The sequence below is a fragment of the Symphalangus syndactylus genome, chromosome 9, assembly GCF_028878055.3.
Source record: "Symphalangus syndactylus isolate Jambi chromosome 9, NHGRI_mSymSyn1-v2.1_pri, whole genome shotgun sequence".
NCBI classification, from domain to species: Eukaryota; Metazoa; Chordata; class Mammalia; order Primates; family Hylobatidae; genus Symphalangus; species Symphalangus syndactylus.
In genome coordinates this window covers 53,253,870-53,275,669 of record NC_072431.2, presented here as the reverse complement: position 1 = coordinate 53,275,669, position 21,800 = coordinate 53,253,870, and the positions used below count along the sequence as shown (strand labels likewise).

Sequence of the window (21,800 nt, the reverse complement as noted above, 5' to 3'; positions counted from 1 at the left end):
AGTTACAAGGAATCCCTTCAATTAGAAGGCTGGACCACCACAACCCTGACCCAGGGCAAGTGAATTGGTTGTGGTTTTCTTCACCTCGGGGAGCCTCATCAGAGGCTTTGTGTATGGCTATCTACACTGGTGCGTAGAAGGAAAGGCGCCAGTGGGCACAGTGCTGCCCCCCTTCAACTTAACTTCTCCCATCATTAACTCCAGACCACGTCTTTTTCACCTGTACTATCTCCCCATGTCTTAGAAGTGCAAAGGATGAGTAAACAGTCTTCTTGATTGTGACCAAGACCTTCTCATTCATCCCGATTCTAGTGGGAAAGGCATCTCTGAGACTCGTTTAATGCACCTGTCCTTTCTCTGAGCCACTGAGGCTCACAGAAGTTAAGTTGCTTGTCCTACGTAACATAGCAACTTAACAGTAGAGAAGGGACTAGGTCTTTTCACATGCAGATTAATACTCATCCAATCATACCATAGAAAGACTCTCATTATACTACTTAATTTTTAAAAAAGAATAAAAACAATAAAGACACAACTTCCATTCATCCAAGGAACTTTCATTTGAAATAGGGGTTTTATGGTATCCTTCACTTATGTTATAATTCTGTATTCTTTTTGCCAGTTAAAGAGGTGGAAGAGGGAGGTAAAATTTATTTTAAAAAATATGGGCTGAGCCCAGTGGCTCATGCCTGCAATCCCAGCACTTTGGGAGGGCGAGGTGGGCAGATTGTGAGGTAAGAGATCGAGACCATCCTGGCCAACATGGTGAAACCTCATCTCTACTGAAAATACAAAAATCAGTTCGGTGTGGTGGCACACACCTGTAGTCCCAGCTACTAGGGAGGCCAAGGCAGGAGAATCACTTGAACCTGGGAGGCAGAGGCTGCAGTGAGCCAAGATCGTGCCACTGCACTCTAGCCTGGTGACAGAGCAAGACTGTCTCAAAAAAAAAAAAAAAAAAGAAAAATATGTGAATTTGAGTAAACTATTCATTGGCTGGTGAATTTGGCATAGAAGGTAAGATGCATTCTGAGCACCAAAATATCATTTAGTCTAAGCTCTTATTTCAAAAACAAGAGAAACATCTTAGGTCTCTAGAGTGAGTTGTGTTACCCACCACAATTGTGTTACTCTATAGGGAATAGTTACAGCACTTTCAGATTCAGATCATCTAAAATCTTTATTCTGGTAACATTAAAAGCATGCAAAACCAGTAACCTCTCATGAGGAATTTTAGCATTATAATAATCCCTTTTCCTCCTGCTACCTTTCGCAGAGCTTTTTCAAAAACTCTTGATTTTTACACATTATATAAGATTATCTTAAGAAGTTATTGCTTATTCAGGGTTCCCATAGGATATATTACTGTTTGAGGTCTCTATGACTAACTTACTTCATTTCTCATTTATGAAAATTTCCCTATTAGGAAGTTTTCAATTTTCAGTCCCATAAAAATATTTCAATAGAGTTTTATTATAATTATTTATGACTCCTTTATAGATTCTTTTATAGAACCATAGAAATTGTTTCATTTTATTTTAGTATATGTTACACTGGCAGCTAAAATTAAATATGAATATTTACTACACATGAAGTTACACATTTAATAGTACAATTTAAAAACTGAATATATAACTTTTTCTTTAACATCTGATTTTTACCACAGTAATTTCAAATATGCCTATCGTTTCTCAGAATTATCCTTATAAAAAATCCATGAATTCTCGATATTATTTATGGCATTATTTCAAGACTATTGAAAATAAAAAAGTACATAAAGATAAAAATATTAAAGTTTCCATCTATTATAACTTTTATCTGTAAGCTTATCTTTTTCTTTTAGTTTTTAATTTCTATAAAGGTTTAAGTCAAAATTCATGAAAAAAAAAAACTGCTGCTGTCAAAAATACACCATGAAAATGCTACATCTTTGCAGATCATGAAGATTAATTTCCCAGAAACCAAGTGTTTGTTCCTATCCAAATCTTTCTGAACAGAGCATTTCTACAAGAGACTGACTTTTTAAATGAAAATAAAATATCTAAAACCATTCATCTTAATTTTAAATTCTGATAACTGCTGTAAACCTTAAGAAGAAAACCATGTTTAAAGACAGTAAAGCAGGTATCATGCGCCCATCCTGTCTTCTTTCTTAGTGGCCCTGATTTTGTCATGGCAACCATGCCTTCCCCCTGCAATCCAGCCATGCAACACAAGAGAGCTGGCCCCATTCCCAGCATCAGGTGTGGGTCTTGATAATTTTGTTGCACGTGTTCATGGTGGTGACTTTATGGCCATGATAGAAATGACCTTCACATGAAGCTAATGGTGGGGGCAGAAGAGAGACAACGGAAAGCACTTGGGTCCTTCATCATCTCATAGAGCCAATGAACCAACCATCCAGCAGCCTGTCCTGTCTGGGGACTTCCTGGTTCATGAGCTCAGATACTTCCTGTTTAACCTTGATAAGTTAGGGCTGCTGTCACTGGAAGTCAAAACACGCTGATACAGATTCACAACAGCACATGCGATAACATCTTTTTTGGATTTTTTTAAGTGTGTGTTCTATGCACTGCAAATAAGTCCTATGTATCTGTTTCTACATATGTGTGTACACATAAAATGTTAACAGTGGTTAGTCCAAGTGGTACAATTACAGGCTATTTTCTTTTAATTCAACCTTTTAAAATATTTTCCAATTTCTCCACAATAAATATCACTTTTGCTATCAGAACGTAATGAAAAGAACACAGGGGCATGCTAGGTAATTATGGTAGCAAAGTTGAATACTTTGCCCATAATATGAATTACTTGGCTTTATTATAACAACTCCAGATTACACATTTAAAACTTACACTGACTTCATAGAAAAATTATAATATTTGGCCTGAGAGATTTTCCTTTAACTTTATTGAAACAAATGTATGTGTGGCTTTAAATAAAATTACTTCCTTAGTCTTCCCCCATCTTTGTACATTTAAAAATGAAACCTTGTCATTTTAACTCTTAATTCCATGGGATAGTAGTAAAGAGGGACAAAAATAACTGAGTGCAATATGGATGAGATGAGCTGCCGCTCGGGAGAAGACGCTGCTACACCATAAAGAACAAGCTAACCGGTCCTGAGGTACGAATTATAAGCACGGGAAGGGTTTTCACAAGAGAGAAACCAATCTGTTGTTTTTCATTGCTGAGACTGATGAGCAAAGTATCTGTGCAGTTCAGCAGAGGAAGACCATTTCCAGTGGGCACTTGCTAAGTGCTTCTGGCCATTCTTCACTTGATCCTCCAACACTCTCCTGAGCTACTGGGCAAAATCACAGTTGTCTATTTCAGAAAAGATGAAATCCAAGGAACAGAGGAGCTAGCTAGGTCTCTACCAGCATTGAGGTGGTGCTAGACCCACTCCTTGGGCATGGGGGAGGGAGGGCCACCTTGCTAGGCATTGACTGGGAAGCTCCCTGCTATGCTTGCATGGCCAGGGGGTGTGACCTTCCCCAGGCCACAGCAGATCAGCTGCCTTCAGGGACGTGATACTGACGTCAGAATCCTGGAAGCACAGGATTTATGGTTGGTGAAAACAGCCCACTGGGCACTGCATAGGTGCCTGAAGACCAGGAAGGAAGAGTAAGGGTATACATTCACCCTGATCACCACTGGAGCAGAATCAAATAGTTATTTGTGAAACAGTTTTTCACTATTTAATCAGCAACTATTGGAAACCCCACTCCCTGCTCAGAGTGGAGGAGACACTAACTTGAACCAGGACACACTGTTCATGTCCCATACAGCTTCGATCGGATGTACTTATAAGCTGTAAGAAGTAACAGGGGGCACTTTAACAACTTTCCCTTAAGAGTATCTGTGGACCCAAGGGGAGGAGTTCCAGGAGGTGTCCAGAAATATTTTCATGATGTGAAGATTTTCATGATGTTCTCCCAAAACTTGCAATGTAACCCATCTGTTAGCTTCCATGAAAATATAAATTGTCTTTAGTTATCAGTAAGTATTTTGCTCTTTAACACTTACCACAAACTAGGGTAGTAATATTCACATCAATTTATACATTATGATGACAATTCAGTAAAATGTTTAGTAAAATAATAACTTTGCCCATAAAACACAGAAGCATAATTTGAGTCTATAGTTTTACCACTATGAATGTTAAAGTAACATTTGACTAGTTTCAATTGACCTTCAAGTACATTAACAGAAGGTCAGCATGCAGGAAGATGCATAATATTAGTTTGTAAAATCTTAAAAAAAAAAAACCACTGAAAAATATTCTCAATTTTAATTAAGCAACTTTATTTTATTTTATTTTATTATTATACTTTAGGTTTTAGGGTACATGTGCACAATGTGCAGGTTTGTTACATATGTATCCATGTGCCGTGTTGGTTTGCTGCACCCATTAACTCGTCATTTAGCATCAGGCAACCTACAGAATGGGAGAAAATTTTTGCAACCTACTCATCTGACAAAGGGCTAACATCCAGAATCTACAATGAACTCAAACAAATTTACAAGAAAAAACAAACAACCCCATCAAAAAGTGGACGAAGGACATGAACAGACACTTCTCAAAAGAAGACATTTATGCAGCCAAAAAACACATGAAAAAATGCTCATCATCACTGGTCATCAGAGAAATGCAAATCAAAACCACAATGAGATACCATCTCACACCAGTTAGAATGGCCATCGTTAAAAAGTCAGGAAACAACAGGTGCTGGAGAGGATGTGGAGAAATAGGAACACTTTTACACTGTTGGTGGGACTGTAAACTAGTTCAACCATTGTGGAAGTCAGTGTGGCGATTCCTCAGGGATCTAGAACTAGAAATACCATTTGACCCAGCCATCCCATTACTGGGTATATACCCAAAGGACTATAAATCATGCTGCTATAAAGACACATGCACACGTATGTTTATCGCAGCACTGTTCACAATAGCAAAGACTTGGAACCAACCCAAATGTCCAACAACGATAGACTGGATTAAGAAAGTGTGGCACATATACACCATGGAATACTATGCAGCCATAAAAAATGATGAGTTCATGTCCTTTGTAGGGACATGGATGAAACTGGAAAACATCATTCTCAGTAAACTATGGCAAGGACAAAAAACCAAACACCGCATGTTCTCACTCATAGGTAGGAATTGAACAATAAGAACTCATGGACACCGGAAGGGGAACATCACACTCCGGGGACTGTTGTGGGTTGGGGGAGGGGGGAGGGACAGCATTAGGAGATATACCTAATGTTAATTAAGCAACTTTTAAAAGGGTTGATTCCAAGGCTTAGCGTTCTGAGTATAATCTGGATCTCATGCCTCACAATTTAAGCAAGTTCAAGGCAGACAACTTAGAAATTGATGAACTTTCCATAGCTGTATAACGACAAGAACTAAAATTGCTTTCAAGTAGTTTTGGCACTGAGTCCCTGAATGCTCAATACATGTTAAGTCGCCAGAGTGACATGTTTATTCCATCAAGAGCAAACACTTGCTGCTGACCATTTGCTCTGGGTGTAAGAAAAACATCTTAAAAGCAAGAGAAGAAAGAATTTCGGAAACCTGTTTCTCGTAATTTCAAACCAACAGAAACCACTAGTTGAGTTGTGTTCATTAACAGAAAGCATGAATCCCTAGCACAGACCAAGAAGTCCTGGGCAAATGGTATTGCAGCTCAGCACAAAGCATTCAGGCAGGCAGGCTCGCTCAGAGGAGAAAGCCATTAAACTTGAGAACTGTGATTCTTCAGTAAAGGATAAGTTATACTTCTGCAGAAGGAGAAAGACCAAAAGATGACCAGAGAGGGAAGAAACTAGAGGCAGGAAAAGATCAGTCAAGCCTCCACCCGTTTAGTTACCATAATGGCCCATGCCTTGAAAAACATTTCAAGTTAGTCTACACGGGCATCCTTTTCTAGGATAGTAATTGTTAATCTTATAATGGCAAGTATATGGAAAAATTCCATTGAATTTATGTGAATTCACCTTCTACCCAACTCTTCTAGATTGACTGTCAACTCTTAAATATAGACGCAAGTGGTGGTAAGTTGCAGGGTGGAATTTCTAAAATGGTAACTCCTTTAAAATCCTTTGGATTTGAAATATGTTCAGATACACCTTTTTTTTCCCTGTACACAAGGATCCTCCAGTATTTAATCACAGAGCCAAACAGTGTGTAGTCGATAAATGTGTGTTAAATTAATGAAGAAAAAGAAGGGAATCTCCAAGTATTTGTATTCGCATTTTTACTCTGACTATTCCTTTCTGAGCCTGCACATTTAGGTACCTGGAACCCAAGCAAATACAGGAGTAATTTAACCATTTTCTAAATATCTTTGCAGTGCCTACTGTGTGTGTTAACACTGTCCAGGGAAGACATACTGGAAAATATGGTTGTTGAACACAAGGGGCTATCTTAGTGGCAAGAGCTGCAAAGATGTAAAAAGATAAATGATGGCAGTATGAAGTGCCAAACGTGTGAAGCCAGTCTGTTCATTTTACAGAGTTTTAGAGGAAAAGTAGTTATGCCACACAGGCAGTAAAGTCACCACAAAGCACACAGGTCCAACCACATCTGTTTCCCTAGTGATAGCTTCTGAAAGTGTAAAAATCTAATGGGATATCACATTAGCAAGACAGACCCAGTTCTCTAGCCGACAAGGTATTAATAACTCAGGAACAGAACGGCTGCTTCTGCAGGTGGCGTGGGAGGAAATGCCATCCCTGCTGACCATCTACCCACGTGCCTTCCACTGGAGCTCTGGCCGGGGGCTTCTGCATGGCCAGGTGGCACATCCAACTCCCTCCTGAACTGCAGGGCTGGCCTGGGGCTTCCCTGACTGCTCCCAGCACCATGGCCAACAGCAGCAGCAGAGAGGTGCTTTGGTGGATGGTCAGAAAAGAGGCAGAGAGGGACATCTGCCTGGGTGCACATTGTCGGTCTCTGAATGAAAGCCCAAAGAAGATGTGAGCTCAGAGCTCTTGCATCTTCTCCCAACCAAGCTCCCTGAGCTTCCTGGAACCAGAAGTAAGGTCGAACCTGACTTAAAGTTAAAATCTAACGTGGTCTGCAGAGAAGACACCTTATTTTTCTACCAGAACAAGATGATCACAGTTGACAGGAAGTAACACCATCAATGACACCATGATATTCTGTGTTAATACAGAGAGGGCCTTAATGCGATCAGGCAACTGTGACCTGGGTGGGGCAATAGAAGTGGAAGTGGATCTGGCCCCGATTTTACTCCCACAGGCTCATCACTTGGACTTCTCATCTGTAAAATGGGGATAACAATTCTGACATCAAAAGGACACTGATGAAGTGCAAATCAGGTAGTGAGGTGAATGAGGCTGGCTCATAAGCTACAAATTCCATGTTTGCTAAGTCTGAATCTGGTTCATCAGGTGTAGAATGTGACTGGCAAGTAAGAAAACAGTAAATGTCGTCTACTGTCCTCTTCTAGGGGCTAAATATCAAATACTTCCTAGAGTTTTAGTTAACAGGCTTCAGTACAAACACAGCTAGGTCACTGAATTATCAGATTAGAGTCATAAAATGACCAGAAGCCTCCATTACCTAAAACAAAGCCCATCTGCTCAAGAGTGTACATGTAATAATTTAGCAAAGAGGCCTAGAAACAACTTGTCTTCAGATACTTCCACCCGGATGCCATGAATGTTAAAACCCACTTTACAAGATTTTAATGCTGGAAAATCCCTGGCCTTTTCTCCACATGTGTTTATGTGTCATAAATAGAATTGATTCTTTTCCTTTAGGAAAGATGCTGTCTAGTAGGAGGGACAGAAAAGAAATGAAGAGATTACAGGATAACTGTTGATGTAACTAGTGAAGGATTTATTTCATCAGGGATTTTTGCCCAGAATAAATATATTTCTTATTTATAGTAGTGTTTCTTAAATTTCCTAGCTAATCTTCAAAAGCACTTCAGTCAATTTGTACTTATCCAGGGGCCTTTTGTTATTTTAACTAATTGTTTCAGCACTAGGCACAAACAAATGGCTACGCCAAATTCCTGGTGTGGTCATATGCAGAGGAACGACATGAAGGAGGAGTTTTTACAGAGCCCAGGTTTAGGCAGAAACATTTCCAGCCAAGACTTTTTCTGCTAAAATAAAAATTCTAGAAAAAAGAAAAAGAAACATGATTTAAACAAAATGTGTGGAATACATGTTTTTAGTCTTTAGATCCTTAAACAGTGGAACTTCCCAAGAGTGTAAAATCCAGTCAAACTGGAAACCATGAAAAGTGATGACAGAAAGGCATCTAAAAAGTAGATGAGGACCAACTAAAGCTGCTCCAGATTGGGGGGGGAGCTCCTCGTGAGCAATCCTCCTCTCCCCAAGATACTCTGCAAACAGCAGTCAATTCTGAAATCGGCTCAGTTTATATAGCAATAGAATAAAACACAATAAATAATTCCATCAAAAATTAAATAAATATGGCCATGGCTAAGCAGGACACAGCAGACACAAGAATATTCCTGGGAGGACTGTGCATGGCTGCCGGCATCTGCACTTGCAGCCTCTGCAGAGAAGCGTTAGCCCAGCCATTCTTACTTCGTGGGCTGAGTTGGGGAAGCCTGGGGCTGGTAATTCTCGCTTCCTGACAAGTCAAATGCTTTCTGTATCTCACTTTCTGTGGAATGAGGCACTCAGGAGTCTTTCTTCCCTTGTGCAGATAAAGGGGCACCGGGCAGAGGACTTGACCCTCGCTCCACGTGATGCTGCCTGCAGAGGATTATGTCTTCGTGGCTGGACCAAGCATATGCAGCAGCTGCTAGGAAGCAGAGGGCTCTTCTTTAAAAGCAAATAATAGCAGAGGAATACTAGAAAATTATGAGCAGAGTGAACTGCTTTTTGAAATGCTTTCCATCCACCTTTCCAGGCTGTCACCACATTTGTTCCCTTTTGAAGGAGCATAATTATGACCAAGGGGTTCCACTCTCGTGTTAAGACTCTTTTCGATTGCCGAGTGACAAAGCTGTGCCTAGCAGAGACGGGAGCACCTGCGATGGCTACAGCAGACTCACAGCACCTCGAGCACAGCTGATCTCAGGGATACGGTCTGGATCTGTGTTCCCTCCAAATCTTATGTTGAACTGTAATTCCCAGTATGGGAGGTGGGGCCTGGTGGGAGATGACTGGATCAGAGTCTTGGGGGTGGATTTCTCATGAATATTTAGCACCAACCTCTTGGTGCTGTCCTCATGAGAGTGACTTCTTGTGAGATCTGGCTGTTTAAAAGTGTGTGGCACCTCCCCCTTCACTCTGTCCCTCTTGCTCCTGCTCTCGCCATGTGACATGCCTCCTCCCCCTTTGCCTTCCGCCATGATTAGAAGCTTCCTGAGGCCTCCCCAGGTGCAGATGTCACCATGCTTCCTGTACAGCCTGCAGATCTATGAGCCAATTCAACCCCTTTTCTTTATAAATTACCCCGTCTCGGGTATTCTCTTATAACAATGCAAGAACAGCCTAATACCCCTTGGTGATGGTGGATCCTCAGTGCATGACTCAAAACACATGCTCCCCTAACTACAGGGATAGATCATGCTCAAGCACAAACACCATCAACAATGAAGATGAAAATAAATCAATAAGTAAATCCAATTTTTAACAATTTTTTTTCTTGCTAAACGCTACTATGATAGGTATGGCATTTGTGTGTAAACAACATCTGTCCTGTCGGGTTCTTTGCTTTATCAGACAGCCAGCCAGTGCCATCACTCTCTGTGACTATGGACACTGTTCTGGCAAACGAGTACAGGGAAATGGTCAAACAGCCATCAGGTTGAAACTGATTTATCAACAAGGCTGGGAGCTCTTTAAAATCCTGGGCACCTAAACTGAGCTTTCAGGAGGGCTTACTGCACCCTTGGTTAACTGTGACACACATGTCTCTTCCTGGAGAAGGGCTGCCTCACTGTGCAGGTCGGGCTGGGATTCAGGCCTTGCATTATTTACACCTGTGCTGGGAATTATTCAGAAGGTGCCAATATGCAAATCCCACTGAACCATTAGCCACAGTTGGGAGACAGACACTGGCATCCTTTCAGCGTTCTGAGATTCTTCTGTGTAGGATTTCAGAGGAAGTGAACCTGCTGGCTTTGGACATACCTCCCTAGGGACCGACCCTCCATCTGCTCCTCACTCAGCCACCACCTGGAGTTGCTTGTTGCTTCTCAGAAGGGGCACCATGCTCCCTGTCAACTCTTCTTCTCTACAAAGCTTCTGCTCTGCCCTCCTCGCCATCATGATGAGCCATCATGATGAGGAGGGCACGTTCCACGGGCCCAGCAATTGCTGTGTGCTCTGCATGCATCTCACCTAGCCCTCATGGTCATCCCACAGGGATTCGAATTCCCTCGCAGCAACCAGGGGTTTGGATCCAGAGATGACTGCATGGGAGTCCCTTTTCTGACACTTCCTAGCTGGTGACGCTGTGACAACGGGCCAGCTCCTTGAGTGACAGCACCAATGCTCAGGTCGGATAGGGATAATAATTGTATCCATCCCTTAGTGTTGGTAGGAGAAATAAATGAGATACTAAAAGGTGATTGGTACATACAGTTGGCATACACTTAAAACTCAGAAATACTTAGCTGCTGTTATCATCTCCATGTTACAGACAGGAAGCAGAGGCTACCAGAGGTCAAATAATTTTGTCAAAGAAGGTGAAGAATCAAGACTCTAACCCAGCCTCCCAGCCTGTGCCCATCCCAAATGTATTCTCTCATCAAGTCCTTTAACTGTTGTCTCTGTCACCTCCCTGGCCCCAGACCCAGTGAGACAACATGCCAGGGAGAGAAGTCTGTGCAAACCTTTGTTGTGAGGTTAACAGTTCTGCGGCTTGGCCCCCTCTCTCTGTTTCTCTCTGTCTGCCTCTGTCTTTGTGTCTCTTTGTCTGTCTCTGCCTCCCCCTTTCTCTAGGTCTCCCATCAGATCCCCCCACTGGCTAAGACAGGCCTGGCCTACGGTAGAGGGGATCATGAAACTGGTGACGAAATGCAGGGGTGGACACTCTGAATCTTTGGGATTGAGGCAGCCTCTGGCATTACCATCTACCGGGAGTGCAACTATACCACAGCATGCTTGGTCTCAAGGGAGCCCCCACACCACCTGAGTTATGTGAGTCGGCGTTAAGCACTTCCCCCTCCTATCCTGATAGAACCCTCCTAGGCAGGCCTTCTTGGCCTTCTTTGGGACTGTTCTGGAGGTTACCTTCTCCACTAGGCGGCCGTCAGTCCCGCTAATAAGAGGCAGAGCTACGAGCCCTGGGTTCCGTCCATAAAGACTAACGAAAGCAGTTTTCTTTGGGGATGGGGTAGATTTTTTTTCTCAAGAGGTAAGAACTTTGGACTTTCCCAGGTAAGGCTTTATAAATCCCTTTGTATTTAACATTAGGATATGTCTAAAATGAGAAAATAAGATGGCAACTTCAGATTTGCCTGGGTGAAACACAGCTTTCAATAACTCAAAAAAGGGCCGTTTTGAGAAAGTCTGAGTAAACTGAAAACATTATTAACCACAACAATACACATGTAAGATATAGGCAGGAAGCAAATTTAGGTAATATCACCCTTAGTTCTCAGACAACTCCACACAAAAATAAAAACGGGAAAAAACCGGATAAAAATAGAAAAAGGGGCAGCAGCTACTTTTCCCAACTGTCTCCACCACTTGCCACAGTTAATGATCATGCAGTACATTTCCATGACAAACACAACACAATAACATAAAACATAATTGCTCCATTCATCTCCTCAGAAAACTGCGATGTGGTTTGTTAGGTTGTGATGTATTTGTTCTTAGTCCTCAGCCACATTTCTCCACAGGCGCTTTAGGTTTGCCACAAGCAGTATGTAACTGGTGCAAAATGATTCAAATGAACGGGTGCGAAGTTCTGCAAAGGACCAAAGGCCACAGAAAATTCTTCGCTAGGGTCTATAAAGATAACAGTCTCTGCTGGGTGGAGAAGGCAGGGAAGGATGAGCATCACAGAGCTCCGGGGCCCAACTCTTCAGCCGTCTGTTGGGGCACATGAGCCTTCTCGTGGTGGGCCGAATAAGGGCCCCCAAGGACATCCATGTCCTAATGTGGACATCCATATCCTAATGTGGACATCCATATCCTAGAGATACGTTACCTCACATGGCAAAGGGACTTTGCAGATATGGTGAGGTTAAGGATCTAAAGATGGGAAGATTGTCTTGGATTATTTGGGTGAGTCCATGTGAGACAAAGTCCTAGAAGTGAGAGAGAAGTCAAGACAGTCACAGGCAGAGGGGAAGGTTTATGCTGCTGACTTTGAAGATGGATGGAGAGCTACAAGCCAAGCATTTGCAGTCTTTCCTTGTCTTTGACCTCAGGGCTTTATCATGCAGCTTGTGGTAGCAAGAGAGATCTACAGGAGGACGAGGGCCTTGAAAATTCACACTGAGGAGAGAAGCACGAAAACTAGAATAGCTCAAAAACGGAAGAAGAGGGGATAAAGAAGCCAGGCTAGCTACAAGGAGGTGACTTGGAAGGAGAAAAAGAGTTTAAAGAGAAGTGTTTTTGTTCTCCATTAATTTGGTCATTCTTTGACAGATCACTAACGATCTGAATTGCCTTGACAATATTTCTTTTTTGGATAGACTGGATGATGTTTTTCTTGTTTTGGCTTGGCCACCAAGCAAAGACTAGCACTAGATGTGTTTCATTTATTTGTTCACTAATTCACGTACTCTTCTGACAAACGATTATTGAGCACTTACTGGGGAATTTACTAATAGATAAGAGACTATTAAGGCTCTATAAGTCCACAGTCTCCAGTCTCCACAGGGGAAACTGCTATGGTCTCAAAATACCATTTGCCACAAAAAGGAACCAGTCCATTTTAGAGAAATGGTTAATTATGGGTCAGGACAGAAAACATATAAGAGGAGCCCAGAACATCTTATACCATATAGCAAGAAAGCAAAGACTACGTCACGTCACAAGAACTCAAGAATCAACCTGAAGAGGCTCCTGCTACCCAAGAAGGGGGCAGTTTGAGCATCAGTACAAAGGCATTCAAGTCAGAAAGGAAAAAGTGAACTCCCTCTATTTGCGGATGACGTGGTCTACACAGGAAATACCAAGGAATCTACAAAGTAACAATAACAACAACACTTACTGAACTAATAAGTAAGTTCAGCAAGGGTTTCAGAATACAAGATACACATACAAAAAACGACTGTATTTTTTAGTAGCATAAAATAGCACAAATTTATTTTTAATGGACGAATAAAAATTGTATATACTTATGGTGTCCAACATGATATATGAGTACCTTGTTAAATGGTGAAATCAAGCTAATTAACCTATACATTACCTCATGTATTTTTTTCTTTTTGTGGTAAGAACATTTAAAATCTACTCTCTTAGTAATTTTCAAGTATGCACTCTGTTATTAACTATAGTCACCATGCCGTTTAATAGATCTCTTGAACTTATTCCTTCTAACTAAAATTTTGTGTCCTTCGACCAATATCTCACCAATCCTTCCACTCCCAATTATATTTCTCTATAATAGCAATGAACATGTGAAAGCCAAAATTAAAATATAATGCCACTGACAATCACTCAACAGAAATAGGCGAGAACCTAGCAAATACGTACAGAACTTGTATGCTGAAAACTACAAAAATACTAAAGAAAGAAATCAAAGTTCTACACAAATGGAGAGCAATAAAGAGCTCATGGATTGGAAAAACACAACAAAGTGAAGATATTGGTTTTGTCTGAACAGGCCTACATGTTTAATGTGATTCCTTCGAAATCTCAGCAACATTTTTTCTAAAGAGAAAATATTCTAAAATTAATATGTAAAGGCAAAAGAATCAGAACAGCAAAAACAATTTTGAAAAAGAAGGAAAAAGTGGGAGGAATAAGTCTACCAGATATACAGTTATATCCAGTGTGGTACTGGCAAAGGAAAAGACAAATAGGCCAATGGGGCAAAAAAAAGAACTCAGAAAGAGACCCATAACAGTAAGGCCAACGGATTTTTTACAAAGGGCAAAAACCAGTCAGTGAAGGAAGGAAAGTCTTTTCAACAATGGTACCAAAGCAACTGGAGATGCATAAGAAAAAAGAAAACTGACCTCAGCCAAACCCTCATACAACTGAATACAAAAATAAACTCATAATACATCATATATTTGTAAAACTGTAAAATCTTTAGGAGAATGTATCAGAGAAATTGCAGAGTTCTTAGATATGACACCAAAAGCATAATTCATGAGTTAAAAAATTCAGTCAATTGGACTTCATCAATATTAAAATGTTTTGCTCTGTGAAAGACTCTATTAAGAGGAAAATACTGCTGGGCGCAGTGGCTCATGCCTGTAATCCCCAGCACTTTGGGAGGCCAAGGTGGGTGGATCATGAGGTCAGGAGATCGAGACCATCCTGGCTAACACGGTGAAACCCCGTCTCTACTAAAAATACAAAAAAATTAGCCAGGCATGGTGGCAGGTGCCTGTAGTCCCAGCTACTCGGGAGGCTGAGGCAGGAGAATGGCGTGAACTTGGGAGGCGGAGCTTGCAGTAAGCTGAGATTGCGCCACTGCATTCCAGCCGCCACTGCACTCCAGCCTGGGCAACAGAGCAAGACTTTGTCTCAAAAAAAAAAAAAAAAAAAAAAACAATGGAAAATACCAGTTGCAAACTGAAAGAAAATATTTGCAAAACACAAATTTGATAAAGGATACATATCTAGAACATATAAAGAACTCTTAAAAGTCAACAATTAAAAAAATCCAATTAGAAAATGGGGAAAGCAGGCCAGGTGCAGTGGCTCAAGCCTGTAATCACAGCACTATGGGAGGCTGAGGCGGATGGATCACTTGAGGTCAGGAGTTTGAGATCAGCCTGGCCCACATGGTGAAACCCCTTCTCTACTAAAAATATAAAAATTAGTCAGGCATAGTGGCGTGCCCTTGCAGTCCCAGCTACTCAGGAGGCTGAGGTGGGAGAATTGCTTGAACCTCAGAGGTGGAGGTTGCAGTGAGCCAAGATCACGCCACTGCACTCCAGCCTAGGTGACAGAGTAAGACTGTGTCTCAAAAAAAAAAAAAAAAAAAAAAAAAGAAAGAAAAGAAAAGAAAATGGGCAAAGTACAAGAAGAAGCATTTGACCAAAGAGAATATGTAAATGGCAAATAAGCACACAAAAAGTGTTCAGTATCACTAGCCATTAGGGAAATGCAAATTAAAACCATGATGACCTATCCCTCCACACCTATTAAAATAGCTAATGTAAAAAAAAATAGTAATGCAGAGAAACTGGAGCTCTCATACATTGCTGAGAGAATGAAAAATGCTATAGCCACAATGGAAAATACTTTGGTAGTTTCTAGAAAGCCAAACGTATACTTACATTCGACCCAGCGATTATAATCCTGAACATTCATCCCAGAGAAATGAAAATTTACATCTACGCAAAACCTGAATAGAAATGTTCATAGCAGCTTTATTTGTAACAACCAAAACCTTGGGATAAAACAACAACAACAACAACAACAAATGTTCCTCTATCGGTGAAGAGTTAAACTGCTACCTCCATTGCACAGAATCTGGCATCACAATAAAAAGGAACAAGCCATTGATACATGCAACTTGGATGGGTCTCAAGAGTATTAGGTTAAGCGGGGGGAAAAGCCAATCCCAAAAGGTCACCTAATGTAGGGTCCACTTACGTAACATTCTCAAGATGAGAAAATTGTAGAGATGGAAAACAGATTAGTGGCTGCCAGGTTGGGAAGCTGCCAGGGAAGGTATGACAATTACAGGGCAGCACAAGGGGGATGGATGTCTGTAGTGACAGAACAGCTCTGTAGCACTTTTTTTTTTTGATATAGGGTTTCATGCTGTCCCCCAGGTTGGAGTGCAGCAGCATGATCATGGCTCACTGAAGCCTTGACCTCCCTGGCTCAAGTGATCCTTCCACCTCAGCCTGCTGAGTAGCTGGGACTACAGGTGCATGCCACCGTGCCTGGCTAATTTAAAAAAATTTTTTTATTTTTTTGTAGAAATAAAGTCTTGCTTTGTTGCCCAGGCCGGTCTTGAACTTCCAGGCTCAAGTGATCCTCCTGCCTCAGCCTCCCAAAGTGCTGGGATTACAGGCATGAGACCACCCCAGCACTGTATTGTGGTTGTAGTGGTAGTTACACACATCTGCACATGTAGTAAAATGACAAAGAACTACACACACACACATTGTACTAGTGTCAATCTCCTGGTTTTGATATTGTACTATAGTGATGTAAAATATAAACATCGGGTGAAGGGTGCATGGGACTTCTCTGAATAGTTTTTGCAACCTTCTGTGAATGTATAATTATGTACAATTTCAGAGTAAACTGTTAAAAAGTAAAAGAGAACAACTCTGCTAAAGAAAAGAAAAAGGAATACCCCTACTTACTCTATGAGAGCAGAAAGTTCAAACTAAAACTAACAAACTATTTCATCCTCCAGCTGGTCAGCAGAGAGTTCTCACTGGAGTTTTCAGGGAGACACAGATGTTGGAGTTTGAGAATTGAATCACAAAACAGGGAGAACCACATGAAGACAGAGGTGAGAAAATCCAGAAGAGAGCTCCAAGTGCAAAGGCCCTGCAATGGGACAGGCAGGGCCTGTTCCAAGGGCCAAAGGAGGCCAAGGAAGCAAGAGGAGAAGGAAACGGAGAGACAGAGATGCGAGCTGGGAGCAGCCACAGCGTCTGGAACTCACCAGGCCTTGCTCAGGGTCCTGATCAATGAGAAGGACTCATCATCAAGCCATCCCTCCCAGGCCCTCCTTCCTGTTTTCATCAAACCTGATGATCTGGTTGCTCAATCCTTAGGGCTAAGGAGAGAGTACGATAGAGAAAGCACATTGACAATCTACAATGGTCATAAGTAAATTATATAAATGTAGCTGTAAGAACTCAGAATGCACAGCTGAGGTCAGTTACTGAATTTTTTTAAAAAGGATTAAACATTCAGTAGACTCTAGGGTCATGAAACAGGGAATTCATGCTTTTAATTATAACCTTGCAATGACATTGGAAAGAGAATAAATTATATGCACTATGCTCCAAAGAGAAGTGAAGACATATTAGAAAAGTTTTCATTAACCCAACCACAAGGAATGGGGGAAAGGTTATATTGATGAAATATTACATTCAGCTATTTTAAAAACCTACTTATATGAAATAGCTAATTACACAATGTCTCATAAATTAAATAGTGATGTGTCTTATTTAATCATCTGCATCTATGTCTTCCCTTGCTCAAAAACCGTCAGGTTGGTCTGGCCAGTTTAACTGCGCTTTGGAACGTATTAGGAAAATAAAAGGAATTTGCCAAAAATTTCAATTTGTTGTGCAGATATCTGAGTTCAGGACATTTCTGCTAGGGTGGGAAGGACAAAGGGTGTAAAAAAGTGTAAAACAGAAAGTTACAGGGTATTCAACTAGAACCAAGAACTGTAACAAGGATAAGTTCACTAGGCCAAGACAAAAACTGGGCCAGGCTGCTGGTATACCCGGGCTTCCAATGCACCACAGTTACTACAGGTCAATAAGCTATCTCAAAAACGTATGAAGGACTTTTGTCTTTCGATTCAGGGATTAGGTGTGTGTATATTTAGGAGTGATTCAGATGAAAAACTGTGAATCATTTGGTATGTGATGGCAGAGAAAACAGTACTTGACTTTAAAAAAATAAAAGACGGCAGCCGAGCGAGGCGGCTCACACCTGTAATCCCAGCACTTTGGGAAGCCAAGACGGGCGGATCATGAAGTCAAGAGATCAAGACCATCCTGATTAACCCATCTCTACTAAAAATACAAAAAATTAGCCGGGTGTGGTGGTGGGCGCCTGTAATCCAAGCTACTTGGAAGGCTGAGGCAGGAGAATCTCTTAAACCCAGGAGGCAGAAGTTGCAGTGAGCCAAGATTGTGCCATTGCACTCCAGCCTGAGTGACAGAGTGAGACTCTGTCTCAATAAATAAATAAGTAAATAAAAGATGGCGATTAGTGTAGATGAGCACACATCAGTCCGGGTAGAAATGCTCAGCAATGAGTAATGGGAACTAAGATCCTTACATGCCATTACTCCAGTGCCAGCTGTCTAAGAACTGAGAGAACAAGGGATTAAAAACAAGGAAATGGAAGTGTAGTGTTCCCCCATAATATTAGACACACAGGCTGGAAGCTTCCTAATATGGTATGCCAGGATATGAAATGCAAATCCTGCCCAACAGAAAGGTTGGAGACTGAGAGCCCAACCCACAACCCTGCTACAATCTCACCAAAAACATCTGTTTTATAAAATCACGTATACTTGAAGGTTATCACAGAACCTGTGTAGTAGTAATCTAGACAGTAACAAAGTTCTGGGAAAGGAATATTTTTCCATCTCATGGAGACAAGAACCCAAAACTTCACCCAGGAGACAAAGAAAGAAAAGCATAGAATAAATTTTTTAAAAACCCCATGAACTAAGTATTCACTTTACAGTAATTTAGTCAAATTTAGACATACAAATCAAAAGCACCTAGTTCCAAATTTAGCATTTGGAGGAGCATGTAAACTCAGGCAAGGGTAGAGAGAAGTCATGGGCCCGGTATGGCAATTTTAGGATAAACAGGGTCTTTTTTTTTTTTTTTTTTTTGAGACAGAGTCTCGCTCTGTCGCCCAGGCTGGAGTGGTGCAGTGGCACGATCCTGGCTCACTGCCTCCCGGGTTCAGGCCATTCTCCTGCCTCAGCCTCCTGGCGTAGCTGGGACTACAGGCGCCTGCCACCATGCCCGGCTAATTTTTTGTATTTTTTTAGTAGAGACGGGGTTTCACCGTGTTAGCCAGGATGGTCTTGATCTCCTGACCTCGTGATCCACCTGCCTCGGGCTCCCAAAGTGCTGGGATTACAGGCGTGAGCCACCGTGCCCGGCCAGGATAAACAGGGTCTAACATATTCATATGCCTTCAACACCAAGAAGCCTAAGTGAGTAACTTAGAAGGGGCCTAAATGAATAACTGGGAAAATGGAAAGAACATGCCACAATTTCAGATAGAAGAATTATTGGATCCTAAAGATACTATTTCTTCCAGATTCAGTTGGAAGATTTAACACAATTTTAAAGGACATACCAATTGAATGTTCTGAAAATGAAAAATCAGTATTTTGAAGTTTATAAGAAGAAATAAAAAAGTAATAAAAAGCCCCAAGATTTTTTTAAAGAGGAGAAGAAACATGAGGGACTTATTCTACTGGTTATCCAATGACATTAAATCCATACTATTACAAATAATGATTGAATAATAAATAATTGAAGGCGAAGAGACAAATCTTCCTTGCAGGAGAATTCAAATTAATAAATGTGGAAGAATGAGGGGAAGAGAAAAATGACCATTAGAAATCCACAGAAATAGTTACTGCAGGCAAGATCCACTGGTGAATGCTAAAATTAGTGGGCATAACTTCAAAGAATAGCAAAGTATGTGCATAACCTCAAAGTATCTATGCAAAATTTAATTAATTTTTTGTGGTGGTTTTAATGTGCGTCCACAAAGTCACTGATACTTCTCCCTCTAGGAGGAGGGGGCTTAACTACTCTTCCCTTGCATGTGGGCTGGGCTAAGAGACTCGCTTCTAAGAACAGAACGTGGAAAGGGAACGATACTGGCTGACACCGCCTTAGCCAAGTGACCACCCTGTTGCTGCCAGGGTGTCAAGTCATGCTGATGCCAAGTCATGTTGATGCCAAGTCATGCTGATGCCAAGTCATGTTGATGCCAAGTGCCCTGAGATGATGAGTCAGCTTGATCGTGAGAAACCATCAGACAAGCCCAAATTAAGGGACATTTTAAAAAGCAATGGGTCAGCACTCATCGAGAGTGTCAAGGTTGGCCAGGCGCGAAGCTCACGCCTGTAATCCTAGCACTTTGGGAGGCCAAGGTGAGCGGATCACGAGGTCAGGAGATCGAGACCATCATGGCTAACACGGTGAAACCCCATCCCTACCAAAAACACAAAATATTAGCCGGGCGTGGTGGCGGGAGCCTGTAGTCCCAGCCACTCAGGAGGCTGAGGCAGGAGAATGGCATGAACCTGGAAGGCAGGAGCTTGCAGCGAGCTGAGATCATTCCACTGCACTCCAGCCTGGGAAACAGAGCGAGACTCCATCTCAAAAAAAAAAAAAAAAAAAAAAAAAAGAGTGCCAAGGTCATGAAAGACAAGGTCACAAATTGGAGAAGTCTACAGAGACACGGTGACTAAATGAAACATGGGAGTGCAGAAAGGATCCCAGAACAGGAAAAGAGAATTAGGAAAAAAAACTGGAAAAAAGTCCCTAGTAAATGGTACTGCACCAATGCAAATTTCTTAGTTTTGATGAACGGACTAGGGTCATGTAAGATGTTAACATTACAGAAATCTGGGTGAAGGGAACACCAGAACTCCCTTGCAACTCTTTTATAAGTCTAAAGTTATTTCAACATAAAGTGATTTGAACGATCTCAAAAGCAACAACAAAAGTTGACATCTGTTCAGAAAAGTGAGCCTAAAGACAGACCATAGTGGATATAAATCATTAATATATAATAAAGGAAGAGCTAGAAATCAATAGGAAAGAAATAGATAATTCTGAAAACATCAAGGAAATATTCACTAGACATTTAAAAAAATTTAGATCCTTAACTCATGCCATACAGCAAAATAAAATTCCAGGGGGCTTTTCCAAAGGAAAAGAAATTGTAGAGAAACTTCATCAATTATGACATACATAGCATGGGAGATTATACATATTTAAAAGAATAAATTAGATCTATGTAAATGGGATTCCATGATTTTTTGTAGGTATTAAGTATGAAAAGGTAGAGTAAAGCATATAAAATATGATCTAGTTTTTTAAAACATTGGCAATAAAAACTGTGTGTGTGTGTGTGTGTGTGTGTGTGTACACACACACCCCTCTTGTACATGTACATGGCTGTAAGGGGCTAAATGACTATACAGAAAAATAAGAAAATTTCATTAGGTTATTTATATAGGTGGAGGGAAAGAGAAAAAACGAAAAAGGTGAAAGAAGTGAAAAGGCAAACCAGGAAAAGATGAACGTTTTTAAAAGGTGTATATGGGACGGGTGTGGTGGCTCACACCTATAATCCTAGCACTTTGGGAGACCGAAGCAGGAGGAATGCTTGAGCCTAGGGGTTAGAGACCCTGTCTCCACGAAAATTTAAAAATTAGCCAGGTACATTGGCACACATCTGTAGTCCCAGGTACTTGGGAGACTGAGGCAGTAGGATCACTTGAGGCCAGGAGGTCAAGGCTGCAGTGAGCTATGACTGCACCATTGCACTCCAGAGCCTGGGAGACAGAGCAAGACCCTGTCTCTAAAGAAAAAAAAAAAAAAAGAAAGAAAGAAAGAAAAAGAAAAGGAAAAAAAAGAAAATATATGATCACATTTATGTGTATCTAAAATAAAAATTAAGTATATATCTAATTGCTAAATTTGAACTTACTTTCTAAATGTAAAATTTATGTAATAAATTGACTATATAACATTGATAACTTTAGTCTCTTTAAAAAACAAGAAAACTGAAAGGCCAACAGGCAAAAATGTGTACAGCAAGCAACACATTTATTTAAAATTAATAATGAATAATACATATTTGAAAAATGCTCAGCCTTAATAATCAAAAGAAACAAATCAAAAACAACGAAAGCCATTTTTGTTATCAAACCTGGGGGC

At 41.0% G+C, this 21,800-nt stretch overlaps 1 protein-coding gene across 4 annotated transcripts in view; it reads right to left on the bottom strand.

Annotated features, from left to right (window-relative positions):
• Positions 1-21,800, bottom strand: part of SDK1 (sidekick cell adhesion molecule 1) — a 973,914-nt gene that overhangs the window by 439,451 nt on the left and 512,663 nt on the right. The gene's annotated exons all lie outside the window — the stretch shown is intronic.